We start from the raw sequence: 27,789 nt of genomic DNA, 5'->3' as shown, positions 1-27,789 counted from the left end.
TAAACTCAAAGAAAAAAACCACATGATCATCTCACTAGATGCTGAGAAAGCATTTAACAAAGTTCAACACCCCTTTCATGTTAAAAGTCTTGGAAGGATCAGGAATTCAAGGCCCATACCTAAACATAGTAAAAGCAATATACAGCAAGCCAGTAGCCAACATCAAACTAAATGGAGAGAAACTTGAAACAATCCCACTAAGATCAGGGATTAGTAAGGCTGCCCACTCTCACCTTACCTATTTAATATAGGACTGGAAGTCCTAGATAGAGTGATTAAACAACAAAAAGAAGTCAAAGGGATAAAAATAAGAAAGGTAAAAGTCAAAATTTCACTATTTGCAGATGATATGATAGTATAGTTAAGTGACCCTAAATTTCCACCAGAGAACCCATAAACCTGATAAACAACTTTAGCAAAGTAGCTGGATATAAAATCAACTGAAACAAATCAGTAGCCTTCCTTTACCCAAAGGATAAACAGGCTGAGAATGAAATTAGGGAAATGACACTCTTCACAATAGCCACAAATAAAATAAAATATCTTGGAGTGAATCTAACCAAGCAAGTTAAATATCTGTATGACAAGAACTTCAAGTCTCTGAAGAAAGAAATCAAAGCAGATCTCAGAAGATGGAAATCCCATGCTCCTGGATTGGCAGGATTGACTTAGTAAAAATGGCCATCCTGCCAAAAGCAATCTACAGATTCAATGCAATCTCCAACAAAATTCCAAATCAATTCTTCATAGAGATACAAAGAGCAAATTACAAAATAAGTTGGAATAACAAAAAACCTAGGATAGCAAGTACTATTCTCAACAATAAAAGAACTTCTGGGGAAATCACCATCCCTGACCTCAAACTGTACTACAGAGCAGTAGTGATAAAAACTGCATGGTATTTGTACAGAGACAGGCAGGAAGATCAATGGAATAGAACTGAAGATCCAGAAATGAACCCGCATACCTATGGTCACTTGATTATTGACAAGGGAGCTAAAACTATCCAATGGAAAAAGGACAGCATTTTCAACAAGTGGTGCTGGCTCAACGGGAGGTCAGCATGTAGAAGATTTCAAATCAATCCATTCTTATCTCCTTGTACAAAGTGGATAAAGAACCTTCACATAAAGCCAGATACACTAAAACTAATAGAAGAGAAGTTGGGGAAGACCCTCGAATACCTAGGCACAGGGGAAAAGTTCCTGAACAGAACACCAATGGCTTATGCTCTAAGATCAAGAATTGACAAATAGGGACCTCATAAAATTGCAAAGTTTCTATAAGGCAAAGGACACTGTCAATAAGACGAAAAAGCAACCAACAGATTGGGAAAAGATCATTACCAATCCTACATCTCGATAGAGGGCTAATATCCAAGACATACATCAAGAAATTAGATGACAGACAACAAAATAACCCCATTAAAAATGGGGTACAGAGCTAAACAAAGAATTCTCAACTGAGGAAACACGAATGGCTGAGAAGCACCTTAAGAAATGTTCAACATTCTTAGTCATCAGGGAAATGCAAATCAAAACAACCATGAGATACCACCTCACACCAGTCAGAATGGCTAAGATCAAAAATTCAGGTGATAGTACATGCTGGTGAGGATTTGGAGAAAGACGAACACTCCTGTATTGTTGGTGGGATTGCAAGCTGGTACAACCACTTTGGAAGTCAGTCTGGCAGTTCCTCAGAAAATTGGACATAGCACTACCTGAGGACCTAGCTATACTACTTCTGGGCATATACCCAGAAGATGCTCCAACATGTAACAAGGACATATGCTACACTATGTTCATAGCAGCCTTATTTATAATAGCCAGAAGATGGAAAGAACCCAGATGCCCTTCAACAGAGGAATGGATACAAAAATGTGGTACATTTACACAATGGAATATTACTCAGCTATTAAAAATAATGAATTGGAGAAATTCTTAGGTAAATGGATGGAACTAGAAAATACCATCCTGAGTGAGGTAACCCAATCACAAAAGAACACACATGGTATTTACTCACTGATAAGCGGATATTAGCCCAAAAGTTTGAAACAACAAAGATTCAACTAAGAGACCACATGAAGCTCATGAAGAAGGAAGAACAAGTGTGGATGCCTAGGTCTTTCTTAGAAGGAGTTACAAAATATTCAAGGGAGCAATATGGAGACCAAGTGTGGGACAGAAACTGAAGGAGAGGTTATATGGAGAACATTCCACCTGGGTATTCATCCCATGTGCAGTCACCAAAAATAGACTCTAATATAGATGATAGGAAGTGCATGCTGACAGTAGCCTGATAAGGCTGTCTTCTTAGAGGTCCCCCAGAGTCTGACATACCCAGAGGCAGATACTCATAGCTAACAACTAATCTGATCAAGGGTTCCCAATGGAGAAGTTAGAGAGAGGACTGAAGGAGCCAAAAGTGTTAGTGGCTCCATGAGGATAGCATCTTGCTAGTAATAGACTGAATTTTATATACATTAGAGGAACCAAAACCATCTTGTCCTTTTTCATTTTTAACAAATTTGGAAGGAAGCAGATGCACAGGAACCAAAACAAATTGAACATACTTTTTGTTAGCATGTATAGTTATAACACCATTGGAGAGGCAGGCATAATATTAATTTTTCCCCCGTAATCACTATCTATAACTCTTGTCCCATAAATTGTTTGTTGTGAATGTCTTTGGGTCTTAGATTGATGTGTTCTGCAAGAAACAAGCAAGGCAAAAAAACAAATTTCAGAAAACACCTTTCTAGCAGCCATTCATGAAGATCCAAGACAAAAGGAATGTTCATCGCCCAAGTTTTTGCTGAGCTCACTCTTCATTGTCTTAATTTAAATGTAAATGTTTTTTATCTTGGCCTGTTTTTTGAGGCCTGACCCAAAGACTAGGCCTAGTCTGTGCTGCAGGCTTTTTTAAACTTTAATTTAATTTTATATGCTGTATCTTTTTTTCTATAAACAGGGGCAAATCAAAAAAATTCCCAAACTCTCGATTGAACTACCAACTATAGCCAATGGAATATTGGCAGTTCAACTATATTTTTAAGCTTCATTTGCAACATTAGAGTATAACTATAATTTTGAGAAACAAAACCAATCTTTAATGATGTAAACAATCTATTTTCTCTAAAATCAACACCAAGTAATTACCTTTATGTTACAAGGTTTTGCTGCCAATTCTTATACATGAATGAATGATAGTACAGCTTTTAATATCTCACTAAAGAGACATTGTTCTTAAATCTTATCTTTATACATCTGCTCTCTGAATGACTCCAACCCTGAGTTACCAGTCTTAAGCTAACTTTCTGTTACCAAGTTTGTAAATTTTTAACCATACCCAATAACTTTAAAAGCAGCTTATACCGACAATCAACTTTTGGAAAGGCCTTTCCAGCTCAGCTTGACTCTTAGCTACAGGTGTTAAGAAAACTTATCAGCCTCTGCTCTGCATATTAAGACTGCATTTAAAACCAAGTTAAACTAGAGCAAGGGTTGGATCAAGCAATTTTAACGATCTTTTGAACATCAAACATAGAACACCATAAAACATAGAACACCGATCATTCAGACAACAAAACAAAAACAGACAATTGACACACATGGACATTGGCGCACCAAGGACAAACAATAAACAAAGAAGGCAGAATTATGGATACTACTCAGGGATCTGCCTTTTTTAGTTTTCCAATTCTTTTTAACCGTGCTCCTCTCGCCTGATGCAACTCTTAGGCTATGGGCAGATGCCATTTAGTAATATCCTATCCCAAAATCACAGTCACCTCCTAGATGAGCTTGCATCCAGTCAATGCTCACTCAATCTAGACACAAATCCCACTTAAGCACACTTTCTGTAAACACTGCCATAACTTAGCTAGCATCAATGCTGTTCATTGTTCACTAAGTGCTCCAGATACTCTTCTTATTTTACCATTTTCCATGGAGCTCCACCAAGACAGTGTTCCTCAGCTGGTCTTCCATTCTCAGGCCCCACATAAGTGCCAATCTATAGCTGTTAGCAGCTATGGGACTGGGTTCACCAAAAGGGAAGGTGGGAATGGACAGGGAATGGAGGGTGAGAGAAGCATGGGGCCAAGACAACATATTCTGATCAAGGCGCAAAGGTTAATATTTTGCTTTCACAAGTAAAAAGGAAGCCCCACATCCCAGAATCTCTTCTTCCCTTCAGCCCAGCTGTGTGGGTGAGAAGTATGCATCCTTGATCACAGGCCAGAGGTGTTTCAAGCAAGCTCAGAGGGCAGTTTATTTAACTCAGCTCCTGTGGCAGACTGCAAGTCTCCAAGGCCAGCAATGCCTCCTGGGTCCTGTTGTTGTTTGGTCTATTGCGGTAAACAGCCCATTCAGGCATGTTCAAGGTTGTGAAGGAAGGGCACAGGTTATTTCATTAGTAAAAATATTTTTACAATAATAAAACATTTTCTACACACCAAGGTGCATGGATTTGACTGTGCCTAAGACAATCTTGCTGCAGGTATGAATATCAATAAAGGTTTAGAAGAACATACAATTCTTATATTTATAACCTGAGTTTGTATTTTTTGTCATTGAAGATTAAAACTAAGTCCCTACTATGCGATTATACCTAGAGCAGAAATGAGTGTGGTTGGATCTATTTATTTCTTAATGATTGCTGACTGCAAGTCTTTGTTTTTGTATAAACAGTTCCTTTTTTACACAGCAGTTTCCCAGATACTAACAAAGTATATAATCGGCTTCTGATAAAGATTCATGAGTATCTCAGAAAACAAGTCACAATCTACCTGAAAACAAGTGATTATTCAAATAACCCCAAGATCTAGGTGGAAAAGAGCAGCTCCAGTTAATAAATTTGTCAGAAGTATGTGTCCTGGGATAAACATGGGAAAAGTCAAAATGAAGCAACTTCCTGGGCAATTACAAAATCTGAATAACAGGATGACAGTTTTCTCAAAAGACTTCAAGTCACCATATTTTGCAAGAGTTAAATGGTCGGGAGGAAAGTACTCTAGAGAAATGCATGTAATGAGTCCCTTGTTCTACCCTTGAGGGTTCCAATTCACATCTGACTACAAGATCAATTCAGAACTTAGATTCTCCCAAAGGAAACATGAAAACCCTTCCCTCACTTCTGCCCATGTACTTATTAAAACCTGTTGAACTCGTAGATATCCTCATTAAGCATCATAAAGTAAAAATGGAGATTTCCTCTGGGGAAAAATGATTTTCCTTCATCAGAGATACCACAAAAGAATACCATGTAGACAAATGACCTGACGTCACATATGAGACAATAATAATCTCTCTGAAGGATGTCATATGCTATTATTTTGAGACTGGAAAACCTGTGCTCTGGTGGGTGACCTTCACAACACTGCAAAGAGAATAAGAAACCATTCTAAATGTCCTTGTATCCTTTCTCTGGCAAAGAGGGATACAAAGAACCATTTCATTGGAACAGATGCTATGAGATATGATTCTACAGGATCTGTGTTCTGGAGTTGGCCTTCAGCGAGGATGCTCACTGTGACTATGGCTCAGAAGGTGGGATTCTTTGAACCAGAGACTTCTGCTTAAATTTTCTTCTCCCTTCTTCAGTGTTCATTGTCTTCTGAAGCCAACATGAAGCATTATATTTTTGAAGACTGCAGTTTAACTCCAGTATGTGAATATTTTGTTTCCATCTCAGATCAATGTATGTTTTCTAGATTAACATTCAGCAGAAAACAGCATTCAATGTGACATCTGTATGTGAGATGTTGAAATTTGTCTGATCAATGGAGGTTCTGTGTTCCTTTAGAAAACATATAAACAAGTAGAATGCACACCAAGCATCCCTCTACAAAGAGTATAATAGTGATTGTGTTAATAATAGTGGAGGGAAGCTAGAGATGATTCAAGGTAAGATTCTGGCACATGACTTTATAGAATAAAAATTAAGATCAGAAAAACTATGAATGAATGAATCTTCCTAGCAAGTGTTTTCATTTTTGACATGGAGGATACATATGTAAACCTATCTTTATCTGGATGATCAGTAAACAGGTGGCTATATCAGAAATATTTGGTATTTTGTTGTGTGAATGAATAGCACAAGACATTTCTAAAAAGCCAGCAACTTAATTTTCTACAACTGAATTCAGATACAAAACCTTATTGATTACTACGTATAATCATACATATTATTAACATATACATTATTTTTAACATTTTACTTTACTTTTTTGTTTTTGGAGACAGGATTTCTTTGTATAGCCCTGGCTGTCCTGGAGCTCACTCTGTATACCAGGCTGTCCTAGAACTCAGAAAACTGCTTCCCTCGGCCTGCCAAGTTACATCCCATTGGAAGCAAATTTATCTCAAGGCAAAAGTAATTTAATAGGTATAAAATTTTATTCTGAGTTACTGTGCATGCATTGTACTCCAGGCAAAGTTCCTGTATTATGATAGAATAATGTCTCACTTATCAAGAGACAAAATTATACCAAATCTATTGTTTAGTGTGGACAATAGAATAGAAACCCAAGGATAAAATGTCCTAACTAATCATGACTGCAGGGTTGAGTAAAGCCCTCTCCATATCTGCTCATGATAACTTCCTGAAAACCACTGAGGAAGTGACTCTTCAGATCCTCTTGCTTTGCCAGTTTGGAGTTGGGACTATAGCCAATGTCTTTCTGTTTCTCCATAATGTATCTCCAGTCTTCACTGGTTCTCAACAGAGTCCTGCACAGGTGATTTTAAGTCACATGGCTGTGGCCAATGCAGTGACACTCTTCCTCACTGTATTTCCAAACAACATTATGACTTTTGCTCAAAGATATCATCCAACTGACCTCAAATGTAAATTGGAATTCTTTACTCGCCTGGTTGCAAGAAGCACAAACTTGTGTTCCACTTGTGTCCTGAGTACCCATCAGTTTGTCACTGTTGTTCCTGTTAATAGAGGTAAATTTATACTCAGAGCGAGTGTCCCAAATTTGGCAAGTTATTCTTGTTACAGCTGTTGGTTCTTCAGTGTCTTAAATAACATCTACATTCCAATTAAGGTCACTGGGCCACAGATTACAGATAATAACTCTGACTCTAAAAACAAGTTGTTCTGTTCCACTTCTGGATTCAGTGTAGGCATTGTCTTTATGCAGTTTGCCCATGATGCCATATTCTTGACCATCATGGTCTGGACCAGTGTCTCCATGGTGCTTCTCCTCCACAGACATAGTCAGCGAATGCAGCACATCCTCACTCCCAATCAAGTCCGCAGAGGCCAAGCTGAGACCAGAGCAACCCATACTATCCTGATGCTGGTGGTCACTTTTGTTGGCTTTTATCTTCTAAATTTTATTTGTATCATCTTTCACAACTTTTTAATGGATTCTCATCTCTTTGTGAGGCATGTAGCTGAAGTTTTGATTGCAGGCTTCCCCACAGTTTCTCCCTTACTGTTGATCTTCAGAGATCCTAAGGATTCTTGTTCTGTGCTTCTCAGCTGTTGAAAGCCAGAGCCACTAAAAATGTCAAACACAGAATACAGCTTTATTAATACCATTAAAATATTTATTCCATTAATATGTGTTAAACATCCTTTGTACGAACAAGTCATGGTACTCACTACTGCTCAATACATCAAGAAAAAAGAGTAAAGGAGACAAAAGCAGCTCCTGCTCAGGAGCATTAAGAGGTTTAACATCCAGGACCAAGAAGGATACTAAGATCCAAACTGTACACCTTCTCCTGAAAGATCATGGCAAACTCTTTCCTCTGGGCCATAGTGCAAATGTGTTTCCAATCATCAATAACACCTGCAAATCAGACAGGAGACAACAGGTATCAGAACAATGAGGAGGCAAAGCTGTCATCCTGTCTGTCAGTTGCTTCCTCAGTCACAACATTATTTTCTCAGAAGATCAAAATCAAGCATCTAACCTTTGCAGCTGCCTGTAACTGACCAGAGACACACGATAAATGTCTGTGAGCAGAGACACAAGATAAATATCTGGAGTGGTTATAATGTCAGTGTGATGAAACTCAAAATCTGACTTGTAGTACTTACTCCTGTGATCAAAGAAATATTTTAGCATTTATTTTGTTTATGTGTGTTGGATGTGCATGTATTTATGTGGGTTCCCTGCCCTTAAGAAGAATGGGTGTCATACCCCTAGAGATGGAGTGAACAAACAGAGAAAACCTTATAAATATAGTTTCTAAGAACCAAGCTGTGCACCAGTGCCAAATTGGCCAGGGCACTAACCTGCTGAGCCTTCTCTCTCCAGCCCCAAACTGAGAAATTTATCCAACCCATTTAACACTTCACTTCCAATTTGATAGGAAAATTACTAATGACAGTTACAGTGAAAGAGCTTGAAATAATAGCATAGGAAACAGCAGTCTGTATATTCTAGATTGATGAATAGATTCACACTGAGTTACAAAATTAATATTGAAGCTTCATGTCCCTTTTGACAGACTTCCACCAACATTGAAACAGACAAAATTATAGCAGCATGTCTTGATCATAACACATTTCATAAGAGGCAGCAAGAGAGCTGGGCAGGTAAAGCACTTGCCACTTAGAACTGATTACCAGTGTTCAAGCCCCAGGGCCTACAGAGTGGAGAGAACAAACTCCTACTTACTGTATTCCAGCTTCCTCAAATCTGTGATTGAACATGCCCACACACAGTAAAGAAACAAGGTATAGTTTCTAAGTGTAGTTTAATCAGTTCAGTGATTAAGAAACTGCTCTTTCACTGACCTCTCCCTGTTGATCTGTGTATTCCCTTACCTCTAATTATACTTTAGGGGTACTTCATTGGGTTCTATTATCCACCCAAGTAGGTTAATCCACACTTGACCCCACAGTTATAATTACCCACTCATTCAGTGACCTATGACTTCCTTCTTGGTTGGCCAAGCCCAAATTGGAGCATTTGGTGGCACAGGTATACATTGGTGGCACAGGTATATAGTTATAATTCCCAATAGGGTATAGTTGTATATGACAAGCACCCAAGAGGCTAAAACAAAAGGATCCTATCAAGTCTAAAGTCAGCCTGGGCTACACAATGAGATCTTGTCTTCTACCTGTCTGTCCTCCTTGTCTCTCTGTGTGTGTCTCTGTCTCTCCCTGTCTGTCTCTGTCTGTCTATCCCTTTCTCTGTCTGTCTGCCTGTCTCTGTCTGTCAGTCTCTGTCTGTCAGTCTCTCTGCCTGTCTCTCTCTGTCTCCATGTGTGACTCTGTCTCTCTGTCTGTGTTTCTGTGTCTCTCTGTCCTGTGTCTCTCTATCTCTGTGTCTGCCTCTGTGTCTCTTTGTCTCTGTCTCTCTGTCTCATTTGTTTCTGTGTCTGTCTCTGTGTCTTCATGTCTCTCTGTCTCACCATCTTTCTCTCACCCTCTCTCTGAATCCCCCCCCGACACACACACATAAACACACACCAGGAAAAAGTGCTGGGGAGGTTCCTCTGTGGTGAAGAAGGTTCCTTCTACAAGCATAAGGACTAGAGTTCAGGTTACCAGAGCCCCTGTAAATGCTGGATGGGCTTGGTGGGTTGCATCCATCCCTATGGAGGCAGACAGGATCTCCAGAGCAATCTGGCTTGTCAGACTGGACAAAGTGATGAGCTTTGAGTTCAATTAGAGATCCTGCCTCAATAAAAAGACAGACATTGATCAAGGAAGATCCCCACTGTCAACCTTGAGCCTCAAGCACCCATGTAGAGACATTTCACCTGCACATTCATGTGCAGTCACAGACACCCAAATATACATACATGCACACACTACACATGTCAAAAAGAGGAGGAGGGTCCTAATAGGATCATCTGAATGCCAGATAACTCTGACCTGGAAAGACAAAGGAGATAACAGAAGAGACAAGTCTAAGATTGTTGTTTTATAGACATACTTCTACATGGACAGGTGGGGCAGTTGTTACTCATCCACTTATCCTGTGTATAGAGAGAAGAGGTAGCAGTTGTAGAAACCACTATTTAAATTGAAATGAGATTTACCAGCTCTCATCAGTGCCTGCCTCCTTTCCTTCTTGAAACATATCTATGGGGTGGCCATAATCTTTAGTCTCACTGGTAAGCAAGGAGGCAGTTTTAGGCTAAGTCACTCATTCATGGATGAATTATGATTAATGGGCAAAACAGAAAATCTGATCCATGGTCACTGCTCAGAGCTGTGTGCTGGCACCTCCCACAGCTCTAGCTCATTAAAGTCACTGAAAACAAGTAGTACAAATTGCCCTTTAGAGGCCAGAAGCAAAACTGGAAAGATGAATCTCACTTAACAGCACTTGCAACTGGATTTGGTTCAAGGCGCCCATATTAGCTGGCTCACAACCACATGTAACTTCAGCTTCAAGGGCACCAGCACCCTCCTCTGGCCTCTGCAGGCACTGCACCTGCATACACATACACACATATATAGAAATATTAATGGCCAGAAAAAGAAGAAATGACAATAATGACAACCTGGCTGCTGGACATCATTCCAATCCACCTGGTTTCTTTTTTTTTTTAACTTAAATATTTTATTAAATACTTTTCTTTTTTCATTTTTATTGGCTATTTTATTTACACTTCAGATGCCATCCCCTTTCCTCATCCCCCCCCAATTAGAAAGCCCCAATCCCATGCCCCCTTTTCCTTTTTGCATTTATACACTTTTTAAAAAATCTTAATCAAAGGCTTTATAAGTTTGATAGTGCTCAATCAGAGGTGTAACCCACTACCCAACCTAGATACATCAACTGTCTTTGACTGGTGGATATACGTGAACATCTGCCTCCCTGTCTCCCCCCTCTTTCTCTCTCTCATCACCTAGCTTCTCCTCCTTCTCCTCCTCTCCTTACTCCTTCTCTTCCTCTCAGTACTCCTCCCACCTTAGCCCCTCCTACATAGCACCCTTCCTGTTAAAATAAAACCTTTCTCTCAAAATAGATTTAGAGCATAATTATGCCTATTTGTACCAGTCAGGTACAGGATAGTCCTAATACCCAGTCCATCATTTTGTTGACTAACCAGAACCTCTGTCATCTATCCTAACTAAAACACTTAGTTCTGAACCTGGCTTTTTCCTTGACATTAGAATGAATGTCAGCTGAAAACCATCCACTCAAATCATTTCTCTCAAGTAAATAGCCAGTATTGGCTATGAGAACATAAGTTTTCAACCCTGTCAGAAATCCAGAATGACTGAGATAACTATAATTGTAAAAAGCACAAAGCATAGATTATAAACCTTAGCCAATTTATAGAGACATCTGATCACCTGGACACTCCCTCTACTACAAGACATTGGAGCATCTGTTCTTCCGCCTTCTGGCCCAGGATTATCAGACTTTAGTGCTGCAGAATTATTAAGGGCTGATTACTCTGTCTAGGCAGATAAAATCAGTAGATTATTCTGCAAGTGTGTCCTTTTCTGGACAGTAATTTGTCTGTAGATGGAAAGAGGCAATTCTTGTCTAGTGGCTGTCTCCCCACAACTGGAGTAACTCCAAAGATGCTCAATTTCTTCTTAGAATTCAATATAGGAAGCTGTCAGGAGCTGACAGGTCTCTGATAAAAATGAACATTAATACAGAAATGTTTGTCATGTCAATTCTGTGGACTTCTGATGTTTTGAAAACCAACTATCCATGTAAGGTAATCTGGACTGTTGTCTGTTAACTCCACTCAGCTAAATGAAATATAGAAAACACCCTAACAATAAACTCCAAGCCATGAATTTGCTATAGTCCCTTCACTAACAGGCTAACCATCTCAAATCTGTTAAAAAAGTTAAAGAAGGACTGAGTCTAAGCCTTGTATTTCTAAATGTGTTATAGTGGTACAATGCCTATGAGAGTAACAATATTCATCTCACTTAAATATCAATAAGAAGCTCGTACCAATGAAAACCTTAAAATTTGTATTCAAAGCAAATTGGTGCAATTTAAGAAATTATATCTTCATCGGGATAATAATTGTACAGATTTCTACCAATAGGTTATGACTATGCAATAAATCCTAGCTAATCCTCTGTATTCCCACAAAATCATAAAATTCTCACAAACCGAATCCAACAAGACATCAAAACAATTATCCATCAAGATCAAGTAGGCTTTCTCCCAAGAATGCAGGGATGGTTCAATATTCAGTAATCCATCAATGTAATCCACTACATAAATAAACTCAAAGAAAAAAACCACATGGTCATCTCACTAGACGATGAGAAAGCATTTGAAAACATTCAACATCTTTTCATGTTAAACGTCTTGGAAAGGTCAGGAATTCAAGGCCCATACCTAAACATAGTAAAAGCAATATACAGCAAGCCAGTAGCCAACATCAAACTAAATGGAGAGAAACTTGAAGCAATCCCACTAAGATCAGGGACTAGACATGGCTGCCCACTATCACCTTACCTATATAATATAGTACTGGAAGTTCTAGATAGAGCAATTAGACAACAAAAAAAGTCAAAGGGATACAAATAGGAAGGAAAAATCAAAATTTCACTATTTGCAAATGAAATGATAGTATAGTTAAGTGACCCTAAAACTTCCAGCAGAGAACTCCTAAACCTGATTAACAACTTTAGAAAAGTGGCTGGGTATAAAATCAACTGAAACAAATCAGTAGCCTTCCTTTACCCAAAGGATAAACAGGCAGAGAAAGAAATTAAAGAAATGACACAATTCACAATAGCCACAGATAAAATAAAATATCTTGGAGTGAATCTAACCAAGCAAATGAAAGATCTGTGTGACAAGAACTTCAAGTCTCTGAAGAAAGAAATCAAAGAAGATCTCAGAAGATGGAAAGATCTCCCATGCTCCTGCATTGGCAGGATTAACTTAGTAAAAATGGCCATCCTGCCAAAAACAATCTACAGATTCAAAGCAATACCCATCAAAATTCCAAATCAATTCTTCATAGAGATAGAAAGAGCAATTTACAAATTCATTATGGTCTCTGTTGAGAAGTCTGGTGTAATTCTTATAGGTCTGCCCTTATATGTTACTTTGCCTTTTTCCCTTACTGCTTTTAGTATTTTTCTTTGTTTTGTATATTTGATGTTTTGATTATTATGTGGCGGGAAGTATTTCTTTTCTGGTCTAATCTGTTTGGAGTTCTGTAGGCTTCTTGTATATTTATGGACATTTCTTTCTCTAGGTTAAGGAAGTTTTCCTCTATAATTTTGTTGAGGATATTTACTAGTCCTTTAAGTTGGGAGTCTTCCCCCTCATCTATACCTATTATCCTCAGGTTTGGCCTTCTCATTGTGTCTTGGATTTCTTGTATATTTTGGGTTAGTAGCTTTTTATATTTTGCATTTTATTTGACAGTTGTGTCAATGTTTTCCATGGTATCTTCTGCACATGAGATTCTCTCTTCTATCTCTTGAATTCTGTTGGTGATACTTGTGTCTATGAATCCTGATCATTTTTTTAGGTTTTCTATCTCCAGGGTGGTCTCCCTTTGTGATTTCTTTATTGTTTCTACTTCCATTTTTAGATCCTGCATGGTTTTGTTTAACTCCTTCTCCCGTTTGGTTGCATTTTCTTGCAATTACTTAAGGTATTTTTGTGTTTCCTCTTTAAGGGTTTCTATCTATCTACCAGTGTTCTCCTTAAGTTCTTTGAGAGTGTTATTTATGTCTTTCTTAAAGTCCTCTATAATCATCATGAGAAGGGATTTTAATTCTGAATCCTGCTTTTCTGGTGTGATGGGGTGTTCAGGGCTTGCTATGATGGGGGAACTCGGTTCTGATGATGCCATGTCACTTTGGTTTGTGTTGCTTAAGTTCTTGCTCTTGCCTTTTGCCATCAGGTTAACTCTAGTGCTGCCTGTACTTGCTGGCTCTGACTGAAGCCTGCCTTTCCAGTTATCTCGCTTGTGTCTGATCTCCTAGGGGTTCAGATGTCTCTGTGATCTTTTCCAGCTGCACTGATTACAGTCGTACCTCTAGGATTCCTCAGGGTATGGTGCCTCCAAGGTAGCAGTCCAGCTAGGTGTCTGCTATTCTGGGTGCAGTGTCTCCTCTAGGATATCTCAGGATATGTTGTCTGATGCTCTGAGTTCAGTTGTTCCTCTGTGGCTCTGGGTTGAGTGGACCTTCCAGTATGTCTCAGGTTGATTCCAGGGTCCACACAACAGCAGACACGGCAGAGGTCTTGTCCAGGCCTCAGATCTGGGAGAGGGGCAGAATGGGGAGTGCTAGTCCCCAGGGGCTGGGAGGGGGGGTATCTGCTGGAATCTGAGTGCTCACAGCACCCAGTTATGGGCTTAGGGCAGTATGTGGGTTTTCCTACCTAACGCTGGCTGTGGGATCCATGAAGCCTCCAGAATGTCTTGGGCGGGATCCGGGGTCCACACAATAGCAGACCGGGCAGAGGTCTGGTCCAGCTCAATTCCCCAATTAAAAGACATAGGCTAATGAATTGAATACATAAACAGAACCCAGCATTTTGCTGCATACAAGAAACCGGACTTACTGACAGAGACAGACACTACATTAGAACAAAAGGCTGGAAAACAATTTTTTCAAGCAAATGGTCCTAAGAAACAAGCTGGAGTAGCCATTCTAAAATCTCCAGCCTGAGAACACAAAGGGAGGGTCTCATGACTCCACCTGTATAGGTAGTTGAGAGTGGCCTTGTCAGGCATCAGTTGAAGTGGAGGGCCTTAGTGATTGAAACTTTGGATTCCCTAGTGTTGGGGAATTTTAGAGCAGGGAGGTTGGAATGGGAGGATGGTGGGAACACACCCTCATAGAAATGCCCAGAATTATATGGATTAGTCATGACAGAGGCAGTCTGTCAGAAGACTAGATTCCAGTATTCAAACAAAAAAGTATCTTGATAGTAAAATTTTTTGAGAATTGTATCTTGCAGAATACACAGCCTTGGTATATCTACTCATCAAGCAAGCTGAGCAGACCTGCTTGAACTTCTGATGTCCTGGAATTCCAGCTGGATGCAGTGAAGACACAGCATCAGAGGTTTATCAATTTACTCTTCCTCCTGCCCATCTTCTAATATCTCAATGCCTGTAATCAGCTTGAAGAAGTTAATGAAGAGTCAGTGCCCCTATTCTGTGTGAAGCTGTGGCCGCAGTCAGGACAAGTACAAGGCTTCTCGAGTGTGTGGATGCGCTGGTGCTGCATAAAGTTGGAGATCTAGCTAAAGGGCTTGCATTCTGAGCAGGCAAATGGCTTCTTGCCTGTGTTAATCCTCCAGGGTGCAAGGTCTGGGAGAAGGTCTTGCCACAGTCAGTACAGGCATTTGGCCACTCGCCTGTGTGCCTGCTTTGGTGCTGCTTAAGCTTCGACCAGTGGTGGAAGCTTAGCCACTCTCAGTGCAGATGTAGGGTGCAGGAAGTCACAGTCAGTTCGGGGGCCCAGGAAAAGGTGCAGACTGGGGTGGGGCCAGCTTGATAGGGGACTAGCTGGGGACTTCATCCTCATCCATGATCAGGATGTCCACTGCGAAGCAACAGGGAAGGAGGCAAGTCAGAGGTGGTAGACCCACAGGAAACATCCATGTGCAGGCTGCCAATGGATTCCAGCTTAGTGGGTGGCCCAGGGAAGCTTATCCTTTCCGGGGTCCTCCAACCCAGGGAATGCTGGGTTGTACCAATGCATATCCCATACACCTTATCCCATGGGCACCAACCACTCGAGGCATTTCAAGTATTTTGTGTTCATAACCCATCTCTCTAATACTTGTTCTCCTTCCGAGTGGATGTTCTCTCTGCCAGCCTTTCTCTGGACTTGCCTAAGGATACCAGGCTCTCATCAAAGTCAACTGACCAAAGCTATAAAGGGGCAGGGGCAGGGATGCAAGGAGAAGCAAACAAAAGTGACACCTGAAACCCAATGAGGATAGGAGGGCCAGGCCTACAGGCTAAGAAGTAATGGTGTCACATTTGTACAATTGTGACTGCAGGGTGGGAAACAGAAAAAGGAGAAACAAGTTGGACAAAGAGAGTGGGATACCAGCTTGGGAGGTATGCTAGCCCTCTCTATCTGGGCATGCAAGGCCCATCCACATAGTTATTAGGGTCTATTGCAAGTTAAGTTGGATTTCCCCACCATCACAACCATGAACAACTAGGGTATAGGATACTTGATCTGGACAACTGAAAACAACACCCACTGCAGGGTGAAGCCCAGCCTCCTACATGTGCCTCCTGTCCAAGGCCAACTCTTCCTGCTCTTGAGGGCTGGGTGCCTGCCCACCCCTCAAACACCCTCTGCCTCCCCATTTCCCAGCAGAACCAAGGCCCAGAGTCATATTTCAGGGCCTCACAAGGTATACCATGCCAACCAACCCAGAGGGCACACTGGAGTCTCTCTTCTTGGCCTCTCACGACCCCCTGGAAGCTCTCTTCCTCTTTCACCAGTTCCAAGTGCTCAAATGTTGCCCCTGAGGTAATCTGGCAAATGAGTGACTGTAGGCCACTCTGAGGCTGTGTCAAACCTACATCTGGTAGGTGCTGTACAACCTGCTTCTTTATGATGGGATGCTAGGGAGGGGGAACTTGGCGATGGGGACACATACCCATCAAAGTCAGCTTTCTGAGACAAATGATGTGAATAGTCCACCGCTCCCCTTCTTAAGTCCACAGAGGTATATAAAGCAACCTTTCTCCCTGTCAGGACCACATGACAGTGAACTTAAGGCAAGGTATTTTCTACACAAAAAAAAGAATAAGAAAAAGAAAAAAACAGTTTTAAAACCTAAGGAGGCCAGCCTAAAGCCAAATAGATAATGACAAGACACTGGAAGACAAGGTAAGAAAACAAGAGTCCCTTTAGTAAATATATACCTCATATGCTCCTGTAGCTCAACTACAAAATGTTGCCTGAAGATGACCACACCTTCGCCTCATTAGGAGGTGGGGGAGTTGTAGAGAATTCAAAAGTAGGCTCATGTCCTTATGTGTTTAAGATGGGAACTCTCAAAGAAGCGTGGAGCTCATGTCAGATGCTGGCCTTCAGGGGCTAGATCAAAAATAAATTCACCAGAGGATAAAGATCACAGAGCAGACCATGACAACTAACTTGATGGCTAAAGCTGAAGTGACTGGGCCTTGAAACTGGCCCCAAGGGTAAGGAGTAAACATGTGAGTGTACATTGTTGCTGTGCCCTTCCTAGATATCCTGAGTTCTAGGCCACATATAGCAACTCTTGGCTGACTGCAAGGTTACAACTACAAAGATTAAATATTCCCTCCTTGGTTGGTCCTAGTGTCAAGAGCTGCTTCCACATAAAGCCCACACCATCCTGGGAGAGGGCCTGTGAGTGTTCAACACATGGAAGAAGACTCCACACTGCCCTGGGCCCTACTCTTTCCTCTTGTCTCCCAAGCTCTATTGAAAAAAAAAACAACTCTATTGAAAACATGGCTTTCTGTCTCCCTTCTTCTGAATTCCCTGACCCTTATCAATCTCTCTCTCCCTCTAAGTCCAGTCAACTGTCTTCAAATCCTCTTTGGTATCTGTAAATTCTTGAATCCAAACCAAAGTCCTTGTGGGGCTTTTGTGCCCTGGCTAAACTTCTTTTTTAGGATCAAATATTCTAGGTTCTAGATGCTAGGTACATGGTGGTGGAACCAGAAAGCCAAGATTTGCAGTGGCCAACTAGATCTACCAAACATTAATGGTCACTGACTCAACACATCTGCAGCAGTTCCAATCTTAGAGTAGCTGGGGACTCTCCCAGCGAAGCCCTAGGACCTTCATGTTTCCACTTGAACCCCCAATTTCAGATGTACTGTCAAAAGCCCAGCCAGGAAGGTCCCAATGCTTAAGGCTGAGACTGTGTGCACTGCTGCACTGTTGATCACAACTGCCAAGAAAGGAGGCCAGCCTAGAAGCCCTTCCTCAAAAGAATGGATAAAGAAAACATCTTACATACATACAGGGCAATTTTATTCAGAGGTAAAGAATGGGATCTTCAGAAAAGCAACTGAAATTATAATGTATGGGGTTGGGGGGATGGAGCTCTCTAGGTGTAAAAGCAAAAGGTTCCAAGTACAAATCACCAACACCCATGTAAAAGCCATGGCAGTGCAGAACTGAATCTCCAATGCTGCCTGGTGGGTAGAGACAAATGGATTCTGGGAGCTTCCTGACAAGGCAACCTGACTGATACATGGAGCTTCAGTTTCTGTGAGACCTTGTCTCAAACTACTAAGTGAACTAAATACAAGAATCTACATCTTCAGGCATTAGTACACACGTACACACACACACACACACACACACACACACACACACACACAAACACACACACACAACACACACAACACACACACATACAACATACACAACACACACACACACACACACACACACACACACACACACACACACACTTAAATACCCTTATGGGAGAGGAAAGTAGGAAGGAGATGGGATAGGACTAGACAGCAGAGGGGGGAGAAGAAAACAGGAGGACTCTCTAAGAGGGGGAAAGGGACCAGTCCCAGTGTGGTGGAGGAAGTGGATACAAACATAATACAGTGATGCCTGTGTGCTACAGTGTCACACGGGCCTGGGAGACAGCTGAGCAGGTACATGTGCCTGCCCTGAGTCTGACAATCTGAACTCAGTCACAATACACACATGGTGGAAGAAGACCAAGGCCTTCAAGATTCGTTCTGGCTTCCATGTGCATGGTGGCATGCTTGCCCTACTCCCTCCTATGGACACACAGACAAAATATAACTGAAAACATTTTAAAGCTTAGAAATTCAGAGTTGCCAGTGTACTGTATGCATCTTTGAACAGTATTTGCTGTCAAGACATGGAATCTGAATGTTGAATACAACAAGAAGTCTGGGAGCTCAGGACACAGGGACCTCCACGGGCAGGAGGAGCATGCTGTGTTGAGTGACAATCTAGCGAAGAGATGTCTAAGAACTGGAGAAGGCTGGTGAGGAGCAAGGAGAGCTTTGGTCAGGCACATGCCTTCCTTTGTCTGGTTATTCTGTTTGGTGTGCCTGCTGTGTAAATAAGCAGCTGTTAAGTGACTGGGAACTAATTACTTAAAAGGTGGAGTTCCTTTTTAGCTGATGCCTGGATGCTCAAGTGGGCCAGGAGGTTCTAAGGAGCAATGGAGTTTGAAAGTGGTGTTGTGGGCATTTAGCAAGGGGACTGCAGGGTCAGCTTAGGAGATCAGATTCTCTTGGTTACACTGTCTCAGAAATGACAGAACTGACAACATTTTTTACCTCAGTATGGTCTTCAGAGATGGCTCAGTCAGTGGTCAATGGCACTTTTTGCCCTTGCAGAGGACTCAGGTTTGATTTCCAGCACCCACATGGTGGCTCACAACCATAGGTAATTCCTGTTCCAGGAGCTCTGATGCCTTCTTCTGATCTCCCCAGGCACCAGGGAAACATAAGGTATACATACATGCACACAGGCAAAACATTTATACACTGTTGGGGGCCGACTTTTAGCAGAAAGTGGCTGTCAGCTTTGCAACCATCTTGAGCCATATACCCTGACATGACACTTGGATTACAATAGCCTACAACAGCTGAGAACACTCCGATAATCTTGGTTTAAATACCTTGAGATTAAAGGTGCATGAGATTAAAGGTGTGTGAGATTAAATGTGTGTGATTTAAGAGTATGACTTAGAAGTATAGAGATCAGAGTTAGAGACAAGGCCGAAGGGCATGATTAAAGGTGTAAGTTAGAGGCGTGGCTTAGAAGTGAGACATATAAAAGGCAGAGACAGGACAGATCAGAAATCAGACTATAGAAGATAGAACCAGACATGAGACTATATATAGAGAGATTCATACACATCAGACATTAGGTAGAATCTGCCCTCACCCTTGCTCTTGCTGAATCCCGACCTGCAGCAGCTTGGGCCGGATACAGTGGCTGCCCAAATGTGGGTTGGCCCGGGCCTCAACATTTTACCTGAGCTGCAACATTTATTTTGGCTGCCCCAACGTGGGGCTAGTGTGGACCCCAAAATTATTTTGGCGCCTGAACAGGGACTCGAGCTTGAGCCTCAACAATACACAAAATTTCAAACCGTTATCATCAGAGACATGAGTCTCTGCCAGCTACACAGTATATCTGTGGGGCAATGGACCATGCCAGGAAACTTTCTAAGGTCCAGTGGGTTCAGAAACCCCAGCACCTCATGCCTGAGGACATTAGGTGTTCCACTTACTCCCAAGCAGATTCTTGGCCCAGAACAGGTGACTACAACTCCCCACATAAAGAACCTGACTGCTGGTCGTGTGACACAGAACAGAGCTCTCCATGCTAATGAGATATCTAGGTGGGCTCTGAGGATTTAGCCAATAAGTTTCTCTCATGGGAGACTCCTTCCTGCAAAAGTTATTTAATTTCTAATCCACCCTGAGGAAGTTTTATACACCCATTCTCCACGATGAATAATCAATAAGCAGTTTAGAATCAAGGACTGTGTCTCTCATCAAGAACTGTGGTGGAGGCCGTGGAAAAGCCTTCTTCCTAAGTCTCCTTTAGGAGACCCCTCAGCGCTCCTGGACACTCAGGCTAAGCTAGAGTTGTCATCCCCCAACCCCTAGTCCCAGGCTCATCCTTGCAGGCCTAGGGAGTGCTGGGTGTGGGAGTGGGGGTGGAGATGGTGGACTTCTTTCTGACTCCATGAGGTTCCCAACTGGGAGTTTGTGAACCCCTGGCTTGTTTCTCATCTGAGCTGGGGCCCCCATCTTAGGCTGTATTCTCTCACCCCTGATCGGTGCATCAGTGCTTCCTACAAGCCCACACCAGAGGGCAGTAGGGTAAAATGCAGCATAGCCTCTGTGTTAGTCACCTGAGAGGAGGTCACACACCCTGGCAGCGAGAGAGAAGTGGAACCTCAAGTCCATCTACTTCGAGTTGTCAGGATTTTGCCAAACTTTTATTACAACCCCACAAGATGGGTATGTGGCAGTGTACAGGTGGAGGTGACAACAACCTTGGGTCATGATAACAAAGTCTAAGGAACACTGAAGCAATGTGATGTAAGTACCAGTTTATTAACATGGAGGAAGCCAATGCCATATGCTCCAGGTGTCAGACACAGCTTGGCCCACCGTGCCTTCTCATGAGCTGTCTTGTCATCAGCCTGGAATCACCAGGCAGAGGGAGGAGGAGGGTGTTGGTGGGCCAGGATGGCTCTTACCCAACAAACCTGGGCTCCATGTAACCCACAGGTGAGTTTTTCAACTCAAAAATGCTTTATTAAACAAACTGAACACATGTTGCCAAGACTTAAAAGTGAATAATTTCATATTTAGCACATCCCACCTTCCCAAATCTTACCATGTGACCTCAGATTCCCCTTCCCAGTCCTTCCCTCATTCGTTACAACTTCCAGACCCTGTGTTTGGAGGCTCACCCATGTGAGGAACAACCACGAAGCAGACACAGTACTATTGGAACCAGAGCGGAATATGGGGCACAAAAGGGGAGCTCGACAACAGCTAGCTGAAGACATGAGACAAAAGATGGCTCCAAGGATCTGGGTGGTCCTACTAAGAGGACCCTGAGGGAGCTGAACACCAGCCTCTCATTCTAAGATGGGAGTGTGGAGCTCTTGGAGGGCAAGTTGTAGGAGTCCAGGCACCCCAGAGTCACAAAGCATGGTTCCCTGGCCTGGTGGGAAAGCAGTGTGGTTGGTTGAGGGACCACAGAGGCTACCTCACCAGGGTTCTCATGACTGACCATCTGCTGTTCCTCAGCATCCAGTGGCCCTGGAGCCCAAGCTTCTTCCCAAAGCTCCATGTCTGTTGGAAAGATACAAAACAGGAAGACAGGGACTACAGGCATTGAACAGAACAAAGAACTTTTCAAAGCAGGCAGTCACCCAGCCAACAGGAGCCTTCACCAAGACAGTAGTATCTAGAGCTGCAGCAACCCTGACTAAGATATAATTCAGCCTCCATTAACTACCCAGGCCACAGCCACCCACCCAAACCCCTGCGCAACTCTCTCCAGCTGGAAACAGGCAGAACAACTCCATGACTCAGTTTCCTTGTGGACAATGTGGGGGACAGAGTTGTTTCAACACGACCATGCAGACCTGACACTTGCTGGAAGAGGCCCATATGCCTTGACAGCTACAACACCCAGTTAAAGGACTCCTACAAATGAGGATGCTCAAGCACAACTGGGAGAGCAGTGTCAGAAGACTGTCCACTTCTACATCAGAATGTGAGCAACAAGAAGAAATTTCATGCCATGCATAGTGGAGCTTGCTTTAAATCCCAGCACTTGGGAAGCAGGGCAGGGTGATCTCTTTGAGGTAGAGGCAAGCCTACTCTACAGAGTGAGTCCAGGACAGCCAAGGGCTACACAGAGAAATTCTGCCTCAAAGTCCCCAAGCCCCTTCCACAAAAAGACTTTTAGACACAGAAAGCCTATACCTCCTGTATCAAACATTATGGACTGACTAGCTACCTAAATTTATACCTCAAGCTAACTGCAGGCAGCAGGGCTGAACAAAGATTGACCCGCAAGGCAATAGTAACTAACTCACAGGTCTTCTAGGTCATCCAGTGGAAAGCCTGAGCCAGGTCCACTCTTGAGAACTCCCTGACCCACAGGTTCTCTTCCAGGTGAGCAACTTTGCCCGGCAGTCCTCAGCAGGAGGATGAGAATTTCCAGGCACACCTCAGCTACATACTGCATCCAAAACTACTAAGTTACATGAGATCTTGTCTTTAAAGTGAAACAAACAAGAGTACTTCACAAGGCGAACTTGCAGGTACACTGGGGAAATGTCAGATGTCACTGCTGTGCTGGGAAACAGCCCATTTCTCAAGCAGTAAGCAGTTATCAAGTAACCTATCCTCTCATTCTTGGCATACACCCAAGGAAACCACCCATCTGCACAACATCATGTGTGGACAGGAATGCAATACTGTGTGTGGCAGCTAAAAAGCAGACACCAAACGATAGAGAAAGAAACATTGACTAAGCCTATTACTGCATATGCATGGATTTCCCAAGGTCATTAAGTCCAGGGCAACAGAGTTGCAAGAAATGCTGAAGGTCACTAAGCCAGGAGTCACGTGGTGTATGGCTCCATATGCATGAACTGCCTAACATCACAGAGCCCAGTGTCACCAGGAATAGGTTTCTGTGTATGAACTGACCAAGGTCACTTAACTGAGGATCAAATAATCCCAGTCACATGGTACAAGATGAGGTGAGAGTGAAGTACTCAAGGTCTCTAAGACCAGGGTCACATGGTGTAGGAGTCCAAGGGTATGGACTCTCTAGACAAGCCTGCAGACAAGAAGCAGACTAGTGAGTGGCTGCAGTGGGAGGACAGAAGTGGCAGTGACCATGAAGAGGTGTGGGCTTCCTGACAGTTAATGGAAACATTCAGGATTAGAGAGCGGTGACGGCTATGCAACTCTGAATACATTAATATATCACCCAACTGTGTGCTTGCTTTAAAGCAACACATTTTCAAAAGTGGCAGTAGTGGCACATGGCTTTAATCACAGCACTAGGGAGGCAGAGGCAGGCGAATCTGAGTTCGAGGCCAGCCTGGTCTACAGAGTGGGTTCTCATACAGCCCGTGGCATTACACAAAGAACTCTTGTCTCAGAGGGAAAAATAGTAATAATAATAATAATGATAACCCACCAGCACATTTTCAGCACACAAATACCTTCCATAGAAAGTAAAATTTTTAAGAAGTTCACAAGTACATAAGAGAGGGGAGGGGGCAGATTTGAGCTGCAGGTACTGCCAGGAGTCAAAGAGGTAGAATAGAGGGTCAGCCTATGAAAGGTGGTTGCTAAGTGTGATACCATGTTCTCACTGAAACAAGCTTAAGCAGCTGGGAATTCCCTGCTCCATCCAAATTCCTGCAGGAAGGAGGGCTGGCTATAGGTAGGAGGTGCAGTTTGCCTGCCTGTGTTCTACTCACTCTCCACTGAAGAATGTCTTCAGTGGTCAGAGAGGACAGCCTCTTTCCATAAACCAGGACGAATTTTATACTGACCAGGCAGTGAAGCAACTCCCAAGGAAACTGATGCCCCAAAGAGAGCTGGCAGGGTTACAGGCAAGGATGCAGAGCCTAACCTGTGCTGGTTGGACTGGTTTGCTTGCCTGGCCAAATTCTTCCTACTGACACCATGATGTCTCCCTTCAAATGGTCACATTTCAAATGTTCTCAGTCACCTATATGAATGACAATTTAGGTTTGCACTATCTGGCCATTTCTAGGAAAATTTCAGTTGTCTTCTAAGGTCAATGAGAAAGAAATGCAAAACTAAGGGTCAGCTTTCAAAGCCAAGGATTGTGGGAGTCATGAGGAAAATCCATGGGTTGGGAGCATAGCCAACAAGGAGGCAGCCTAACTTATCTACAGGCCATGTGCTGCTGCTGTTGACAATTGTGTAAGTTCCTCTGAATCAAGAGAGCACACAAGTCCACAATACTGGTGGTGTCAGGTTATGGGAAGGGTCGACTCCTATTCTGTGGGTGAAATACCATATAAAATGCCTGGACGGGGCTGGGGAGATGGAAAACAGCCTGAAAAAACCTGTCCCACAGCAGAAAGACTGAAGTCCAGTCCCCAGAACCCATGTAAAAGCTGGACATGTCAGAATACCCATACTCTACTGCTGGGGAGTGGAGACACAGGATATGTTCGGGCTTGCTGACCAGCCAGTTTGGCAAAATGAGGAGCTTCAAGCACAGTCAATGACAGTTTTAAAATGAAGAAAATAACTGGAAAAGAGTTGCCAACAATGTCTGTTCTCCACAAACACACACAAAGTACCCTGAAAATTTTAACTTCAGAAATGGAAAGCATTCAATTCCTCCTGCCTTGTTGCATATCATTTTGCTATTCCCCAGGTCCCTGCAGGCAAACTGCCAAAGAGGTACAGCAGGCTACACAACACAGGAACCTGGGTTTATCTGTTGGGTAGAGACAGATCTTCACCAAGACTCAAAGGTGCCCCTTATGTCTGTCTCCTCTAGGTCATAGAGCTGTAGGACCATCTAAGTGGCTGCTGAGAGCAGGACAGAGTGCTCTATGGGAGCTGACAACACCTGGCCAACTTAAGCCAACAAACTGAGAGCAGGCCTGATACCAGACAGAAGCACACACCTCTCTTCACCTGGAAAATCCCAGCCTGGAAGCTCAACCCATGTTACCACAACTGCACACTGTGATCCTAAGCAGGTAAAAGCTCTTAGGGCCTCAGCTGTACCCTTATCCAACAGATGTTTCACAGCGCTGTGTGAAGCCTGCATCAGAAGCAATCTCATGAGGATGAATCAGGGATTCATATTCCTGCAAAGGGTTCAAAAAGGATACCCGGTCCTCCCATGTATTCATTCACCCAGTCTTAAACTACTGCATCTCTTGTTCAAGTTCTTGAGGTGTGGGGCCCATCCAAGATCTCACAGCACAGGGAACAGTTGTTGTATCTGCAGAGGAGGCACAGAGGAACCAGGAAAATGTCAGGAACCACAACCCAGCTCTGTAGTCTCATGGCAGATCCACAGAGAAGGGCCTCAACTTGAGCACAAGAAAACTCCAAGATGTGCAAGTATGTTCAGTGGCAGAGCTCATGCCTGGCATGTGACAGAGGCCCTAGGTTTGATCCTCTAGGTTCAGTCTCCAGAATCTCTGCAGAAAAAAAAAAAACAGTCCAGTCAACATGATGCTAAGTACCTTCTGAAAAGGAACCTTGGAGAAGCATTGCACTCTCTCCTCCTTCTCTCCCTTCTCACCCAGCACTTCCAGCCTCGACAGATGCTCACCCTGCTCTGACATCCACCTTGCAGAGGCAGAAGAGAGGGCACTCTCACTCAGCCCCCACCCCTCCCAGCAGGACCTTAAGCAATCTAGTTACTACATGGATCAGACAGAGCTATTTAGCCCAGACAAATTATTCTTATTGTTGTTATTAGGTCCCACCAACCCCCCCTCTGAGTATCTGCCCACCAATTATCCCCCTCCTTTCTTCTGCTGCCAATCTTGCCTCCTCTGACCCTGACTGGTGTGCCTGTGTGCAGAAGCAGCACCACATGCCCGTCATCCTCTCACACTCACTTGTTTCTGTCTTCCAGCCTGGGATGCCTCATGCCTGTCTTCTCCTTGCACAGGCAGGCAGGAGTGGTGACATCTCAGTGCATCTCCTTCCTTACCAACCAGTCATCTCCAGGATGCCTGTTCTCTACTGGTTCTCATTAATAAACACCCTCTCTGACTTCACTGTCACCAAAACGCCCATCTACTCAGTTTCAAGCAACCTCCACCACACCCACAGCCATGGATCGCCAGCAAGGACATCATCTCTTCCTTTTTCAAAGGTCCCAACCAATCCTTAGCCTCCTCTGTTTTCTTTGCTCCCTCCATCTACCCATCTGGAACCTGCTTCTGGGTTCCTCCCCTCACTGGCACCGCAGTTCTGGATCTAGACTAAGCCTCTCAAGACCCCTTTCCCGTCCATGGCCTTAATCTTTGTAAAAAAAATTACTCAAATAACACAAATAAAAAACTTGGCAAACAAGCTGAGGCAGATGTCTCAGTGGCTGTATAAGTTTGAGGACCACATATACAGCTGTAACCCCAGGGCCAGGAGAAACAGCCAGGCCTGTTTGGGGAGGGGAGCTTGCAAGGCTGTGTGTCTCTTTTCTGGAGGGCATCCCATGAAGAACTCGAGTCTGGCCAGCTGCTAGGGTTTGGGCCAAGGGGATAGAGTGCAAGCCAGGAGGGGGAGTCACATTTACTGCTGCTGCCTCTTCTCCTGTCTCTGCTGTTGCCTCCCAGTCACTCCCAAGTGCTGCATCCATCCCTCTGCACTGAGCAGGTCTGAGCTGTGCTGGTGAGACTCCAGCTAGCTAGCAAAACTAGGAGGGTCCTGAAGGTGCTTTGGGAGACCAGATCTCTTCCCAAGTGTTTCAGCTCTTCCAATAGAAACTCTTGGACAAACGAACGATTCTCGTACATCTTTGCTTCTCCTGAATAGGGCCCTTATATACAGTTTTGGGTGGGTTAATGTCTGGCAGTAGATAACCCCTATTGCTTGGACTTAGAACTTGGAGATTCCTCATCTACATGTGGAAGACCCTGAGGTACTATTACTACAAGACTGATGACCATAGATCTCTCTGCAGAAGGGGCTGTGGAGGGCTGGAGCTGAATGAAAGGAGCCAGGAGCATTGCCAAATACCTTCCACCCCATTAGGGTCCATGGATCAAGTCCGGTGCTCAACCAGACAGCCAGTAACCTTGCACAGCCCAAGGCCCCACACAAGGCCAACTAAATAAGCTACCCAAAAGGGTGAACTCCAGATTCAACAAGACCTCCATCTCAAAAAAACAGGGTAAAGGGGCTGGAGAGATGCTCAGTGAAAAAAGACCTGAGTTTGGTTCTCAGTACCTACATGGCAGTTTACAACTGCCTGTAACTCCACTTCAAGACAGAGGATCCGTTCCACCCCTGTCCCAGATATGAGACCTGGAGCAGACCCATGCCCTGTCTGCTCTTGTGTGGACATCTAATCACATAATAATCAAAACATCAAATGTACAAAACAAAAAAAATACTAAAAGCAGTAAGGGAAAAAGTTAAAGTAACATATGAAGGCAGACCTATCAGAATTACACCAGGCTTCTCACCAGAGACTATAAAAGCCAGAAGCTCCTGGACTGATATCATACAGACCTTAAGAGAACACAAATGGCAACCCAGCAAAACTCTCAATCAATATTGATGGAGAAACCTAAATATTCCATGACAAAAAAAATTT

At 43.2% G+C, this 27,789-nt stretch overlaps 2 pseudogenes; one reads left to right on the top strand and one right to left on the bottom strand.

Moving 5' to 3' along the window:
- LOC117720412 (zinc finger protein 787-like) overlaps positions 1–27,789 on the bottom strand; it is a 96,614-nt pseudogene that overhangs the window by 15,067 nt on the left and 53,758 nt on the right.
- LOC117721809 (vomeronasal type-1 receptor 4-like) lies at positions 6,542–7,730 on the top strand (annotated as a pseudogene).

Source organism: Arvicanthis niloticus, chromosome 1 (genome assembly GCF_011762505.2).
Source record: "Arvicanthis niloticus isolate mArvNil1 chromosome 1, mArvNil1.pat.X, whole genome shotgun sequence".
NCBI lineage: Eukaryota > Metazoa > Chordata > Mammalia > Rodentia > Muridae > Arvicanthis > Arvicanthis niloticus.
Note: the sequence above shows the minus strand (reverse complement) of the source record. Positions and strands in the feature narration are given on the sequence as shown.